Raw genomic sequence first — 6,215 nt, 5'->3', positions numbered from 1 at the left:
TGGTGCCGCAGGTAGAGAATCAGCCAGCTTAGCCGCCACGCCGACCTTACCTCTGTTCTGAGAGAATCTCCTGTCTGTTTGCTGCTGATTCGAGGAGTGTGAGAGACCACAGAGAAGCACTTAGCCTTTCGCCGTTCTTCCCTGTTTTATGTTCTCTGCTCATTGTTATTCACTCCTGGGAAAAGTGGGAGGTATTTTGCTCTTGGTGACTTTGAAGTTTTGACAAAAACCTGATTCAGTTGATCAGTTCAGGAGATATTAAAGACATCTGCAGTAGCTAGTTTGTTTAATGTGACTCTTTCACAGAAATTCTGTGCATGCTACTAAATATTGATAAGCAGGATTTTTAAAAAGATGTATTTAAGTGAAAGGCAGAGAGAGGGAGAGACAGAGAAAGATCTCACATCTGCTGGTTTATTCCCCAATGGCTGCAACAGCTGGGACTGGGTCTGGCTGATGCCAGGAGCCAAGAGCTCTGCCTGGTCTCCCACATGGGTGGCAGGGACCCAAGCACCTGGGCCATTTTTTGTTCCCTTCCTAGCTGTATTAGCAGGGAGCTGGATAGAACGTGGAGCAGCTGGAACCAGAACAGCTTAATCCACTGTGCTGCCCACTAACCTTCATCGGTATCTTAAAACAAAGGATGGAGACAGCCATTTTAGCATTAGTGGGAAGGTTCTAATATGCTTCCTTACACAGCACATCACAAAACAGGCACAGTTCCGCTATGTTGATAAATCCTGCTAATTATAAAAGCAGGTTATAGGGCCTGGTACAATAGCATAGTGGTTAAAGTCCTCCCCTTGAATGTACCAGAATCCCATATGGGCACTAGTTCTAATCTGGAGGCCCCACTTCCCATCCAGCTTCCTGCCTGTGGCCTGGGAAAGCAATTGAGGGTGGCCCAAAGCCTTGGGACTCTGCACCCACATGGGAGACCTGGAAGAGGCTCCTGGGTTCTGGCTTCGGATTGGCTCAATTCCAGCCATTGTGGCCACTTGGGGACTGAATCATTGGACGGAAGATCTTCCTCTCTGTCTCTCCTTTCTCTGTATATCTGCCTTTCTGATAAAAATAAATAAGTATTTTAAAAAAATAAGCAACTTACAAAAATTAAAGAAAAAGAATGGACACCAATATAAGGAAATGAACCTGTATTTTTGTAGTGAATACGTAGTTTGTGTAATCAGAAAATTAAATGTTACTGATAAAGAACTTAACCTATGAAAAGACACGTGGGAGCTATTTAGGGAGAAGCGGTGGGAGGAAAGCCGTATGAGGAAGCGAGGATTCACGGGCGGAGAATAGGAGGATGTTTTTCTCCAGACCCGGAGAGCGTCACAGATCCATGGAAACGGGAGTTTCTTTTTCGCTTTGGTGGAGGAGAACCGTGTGAGGCATTGCCCAGAGGTACAGACTTGTATTGGCAAGAAGCTGTAAAGGTTTCAGCAAGATTCTTTTTTTAATCTCCAGAGTCACAGGTTTCACTGTGGATCAGCTCTGCACCCATGGAGAGCCCACAGCAGGTTAACCCCACGGGTACCTGGGACTCCAGTGTCCCAGCGGACGTGGGCTAAGCACCACACCGGCACAGGCTTCTTCCCGTCCCAGGGGCCCTCCTGCTGCGGGCCGGTCAGCCTCCATCGGAATGCCCAGCCCTTTCCTGTGTCCGTGGCCCAGACTCAGGCAGCACCTGTGTTCTCTGGAAGGCACCCATCTTACTCATCCACTCACTGCCAGGGCAAGTCTTGTCAGAATTGTCACCGCCCCTTGGTACCATGTCTCTTACATGGGATCATCAAAGCAAATCTAATGCTACATATTAGGGGCAACTGTGAATCGATGACATTTGTAGATGGATATGGTTTTGTCCCTATCATCTGATGGCGGCAGGGATGGTGAGGATCCCAGGCTTTTCTGCCACTTGCTGAATGCGTCCCCTGCAGGTCGCCGTCCAGTGAGCTCCAGTGGATAGCAGGCCTCTGCAGGGGCATGCTGCCTCATGAGCTCATTGCCATTGCGCGGGAACCCTGATCCTGGGCCCCTCACTCCCCTCCTCCTGGAGGAGCCATGATGTTCTGTGACTTGGTTGGCTGGGAAGCCTGCCTGTCTGCTGAAACTCCTTGTTGACTCCTCAGAGCAACAGTCCCAAACCCTCTGAAAAGTTCTGGAAAACTCTGGGGAAATGAGGTGAAAGGGTCCTGGGCTGGTCCTAGCCAGAGTTTTGTGTTGGTCTCAATGTTAGAGGGGCAATAGCATCCCATTTAACCATGCATCTGCCTTCTGCATGTGATCTGATAGAATTAATGTCAAGAAGCAAATTGAGGGCTTGGCTCTGAGCAAGCAGTTAAAAATTGCTGGTTTCTCTCTTCCTGGTCTTTGACCAGCAAGGATGCTTTAGAAAATAGCAGGCGATTTTTTTTTCCCCCAGCAAGGATGATGTTCTAATGAGTCGTGATGACCCAATAGTCTGGCTTCATTTGGGAGCTGGTCAGCATAGACCAGACGCCAGCAGGAGACTGTGCCAAACCACAAGCAATGTACCCCCGTGGCCAGGCCCCTGGGGTGTGGTTCCTTTAGAGCTGTGTTCAGAGCTGGATTCAGTTCTTACACAGGCCACCTGCCAGCAGTTTTAAGGGCAGCCGCACATTGTAATGGAACCTTCCAGCAGCTGGCAGGCATGTGTGGCTCCTCATAGCTGAGTAGCTGTGGAAGAAGCTCAGGCTTACGTGGATTAACTGGTGGGCAGCATGGTCTCCAACCCTCTTTTGAGTTCCCAGAAGCTGTTCTTGTAACTTTCTACCCAGCTTACTGCAGTGCGTGCGTTTTTCAGACAGAGGAGGGTGGGCTTGACTCAGCCAGGACAGGCGTTTGTGGTGGGAAGCGGGTGTCTCCTTGGTGCCCAGCCGGCCACGAGCAGCCTTCACACGCGGTCTCCCTTTATCCCTGTGCTGCCCTCAGGCGCAGACTGCGTGAGAATCTTGTTGGAGAGCATCCTCACACGCTCAGCCTTGGCCTTCAGGTGGGATGAGCTTGTCCAGCTTCTAAGCGGTTGGGTGGTTAGTTTCAAAAGATGTGGCTATGGCTTCTCCAATTCAACACCTACCTCCTCCTCAGGTTCCAACCGTGTGAGACTGCGTGATGCATTGCTGCTGTGGTGACCAGCATTGGTGCTTCACACTGGGGAGGCCGGCCCTTCCTGCTGAGCAGGTCCCAGCGCACACACCCACACGGCGCTGCAGAAGCAACAGCTTGCATGTGACTGCAGTCTTAAAGCGGCTGAGTGCTTCTGATCACCACGGGGCTGAGGGCTTGTGGGACGCAATCGCAGCATTGCCTTTTCATTACTGCGGAGTCGCTTCTTTGCCACTCCCGTCAAGAAGAGTGGGCTCCTGGAGGACTCATGTCCAAGGAGCTGAGGAAGACATCGTTGCAGATGGCTGGGTGTGCACGTTGACGCACACCGCCGCACGCTGAGCACTTCCTCAACATCTCCCGCCCCTTCCGGCTCCATGCTTCCTGCCTTCCTCCTCCCAAGCGCGCTTGCCTCCCTGTCGTCGAGCTCCTCCCACCCCGTCAGTCTCCTCAGCTCAGAGGCCTTTTCCTCTCTGCAGCTTCTCCCACCGCCACAGCTGGAAATGACCGTCCGGCAGAAGGTCCTCGCGTGCCGTGCTGAGGCGGCTTCCTGCTGTCGGTGTTTTCCTTGTGTCACTGTCAGGCACATAGTCACGTGTCCTCAGAAAGGCTCCGGGAAAGCGTCCCTGCTCTGCTCCTCTGTCCCGACACTGCCCCCTCACACACGGGTCACACGTACTCACTTCTCAGCATGTTTTTGTTGAATGAATGAGCCTTCCTACATTGTCATAGCTATAGTTAAAATTCCTAGCCTCCACACGCTTAATATATGTTTTTAAAGATTTATTTATTGGAAAGGCAGAATGACAGAGAAAGACACGGAGGTCTTACATCCTCTGATTCACTCCTCGAATGGCTGTCACTGTGCGGGGCCAGGGCTGACGGACTTGAGCCATCCTCTGCTGCTTTTCTAGGCGCAACAGCAGGAGCTGGAGAGAGTGGAGCTGGAGTCTGGGAGGGGATGCTGGCCTAACATGTGGCCGCTTAACCCACTGAGCCATACTGCCAGAGCCTCATCAGACTGCCACGAAGATGCTGACGGAGGATAAACTTTAAGATTTGATCATCCATGAAACTTTTAATCTCCTCACCGACATGAAAATGAACAGCGGCAGGGAAAAGGCCCTGGAAGACAAGCTTGAAGACACCTGTTTTGAACGGCTCGGGGCGAACAGAATCTCTGCAAAAAAGCGTTGTCATTGGGTCTAAAATCTGGGAAAGAAGATGAGAACAACACGTCCATTTCCTCAGCTTTCCTGTTTTGGACACCAGCAGGTGCCTCTCAGCTGGGCTCCAGACTGCCTTGTAAATCAGGAAGTACAGACAGCAACCAAAACAAGACAACCCTGGGTGCTGTTGCTGGCTTCAGAAATGCCGAGGTGCTTCAAAGGTTCATGAAAGTGAACTCAAAAGGTGAGTTTATCTGGGTGCACAGCATCTTGAAGCCCACGCCCCCACTCCGCTGCCTGCCCCCTCAGAGGGAAGGCGTGGCGGGCGTGTGGGCAGTCCCGTGGGGAGGAACTCCAGTCACAGGAAATGAGTGGGGCATGGTGGGGAGCGGGACAAGCCTCTCCCTAGGGGCCCTGGGGTGCCTCCGCAGACATGCCTCCCTGGTCCACATTCTCGTGTGGCTGGGAGCCTGCTTGACCGGCTGGCTGTGCTGGGGGAGCCAGCGACCGGGGTGGCCCCTGGAGCTGCCCACTGGCTCTGCTGCTGCGCTGTGGAGGTCGCTCCTAGCCCTGCCTGGCCCTAAAGCACCCTTGCCCCGCTGGAGGGCTTGCTTGCAACCTGGCTGTTTCTGAGAGGAAAACCAGGTTTTAAAGTGGGAAATGCAGTCACATAGGACAGTTCTCACTTGTCTCTCTCTCTCTTTCTCTCTCTCTCTCTCTCTCTCTCTCTCACACACACAGAAAGAGAGAGAGAACATGGAGTTTTAAAGCTCAGAGTTTCGGGTGAAGAAGTTTCCTTGCTCTTTGTGGCAGCTCAGCAGCTCAACTGAAAGGGGTCTGAAATCTGGTGGAGTTAAGGCTGCATACCTGTGCACCCCAACCTGGGCCAACCCTGAGTCCCAGAGGGGACGGATGCCTTGGGAGCAGACAGAGCAGAGTCTGCGTTACAGAGAGAGAAAGAGAGAGAGACAGAGAAGGTGGGGTCATGACCCAGCAGGAAGCTGGCCTTGGCCTTAGAATCTAATTTTTCACAACGGGAGGACGGCGCGATCGCCTTGAGCCTGGGCTGGGCTGGCAGCAGCTGGCAGCACTTGGGATAATCTTGACAGGCCAAGGCTGATTTTATGTCAGGAAAACCTGGACATTTGGAAGATTGACACAGAAACAGAGCATGGGTGGTTCCCTGTCGTTCAGAGGATTCTGACAGGTGCAGGCCACCTGCTGGTGGAGTGGCTTTGCTTCAATCAGCACAGCATGGTCTGGGCATTCTGACACTTTAGCTGTGGCCTCTCAGGGTCTGCCCTGCTTGACTGGTTGGTCACACGTTCCTATGTGAAACAGGACATGTGGCTGTGCATTGCAAGCATCACTGTAGGCCGCTTCCTTCCCAGCACTTCTAGCACAAGGCAGAAGGGGAAGAACACCGCGCATCCCCAGGTGGAAGGTGGGCAGGCATGGCTGCGTTCCATCGCCTTGTAGGCAGGACAGCAGCCAGGTGAGGGCTCTGATCGCTTCTTCAAATGTGTCCATAGCCCGAATGCACACGGCCACAGCTGCCTCCACCTCCAGAACCAGGACTCTCCTGAAGCGGGGGAAGTGGCCTCACCCAGACTGTGCTGAGGGTCCGGAATCCACGTGGCTCAGGTGTGCCCGCTTCAGTGTGGTGCAGCTCACACGGGGCTGTTTGACGGCCCGCTGCTTATGCTAGTGCTTCTGGCGAGAGAACTGGTGAGTCCACACCCAACTTTCCTAGGCGCGTCAGAAATTCCTTTGGACAATGATTGTGTTCCTATGTAGTTGAAAATTACGTGGAAAACTTCATTTTATGTTAGCTTCTATTCTGCAAAGATGCTTATTTACTTTATACAGATTTATTTATTTGAAATAAAAGGCAGCACAGAGGGAGAGGCA

Source organism: Ochotona curzoniae, unplaced genomic scaffold (assembly GCF_017591425.1).
Source record: "Ochotona curzoniae isolate NIBS_2020 unplaced genomic scaffold, NIBS_Ocur_1.0 contig_1, whole genome shotgun sequence".
Classification (NCBI taxonomy): Eukaryota; Metazoa; Chordata; class Mammalia; order Lagomorpha; family Ochotonidae; genus Ochotona; species Ochotona curzoniae.
The sequence above is the reverse complement of the archived record's forward strand: the minus strand, read 5'-3'. Positions refer to the sequence as shown.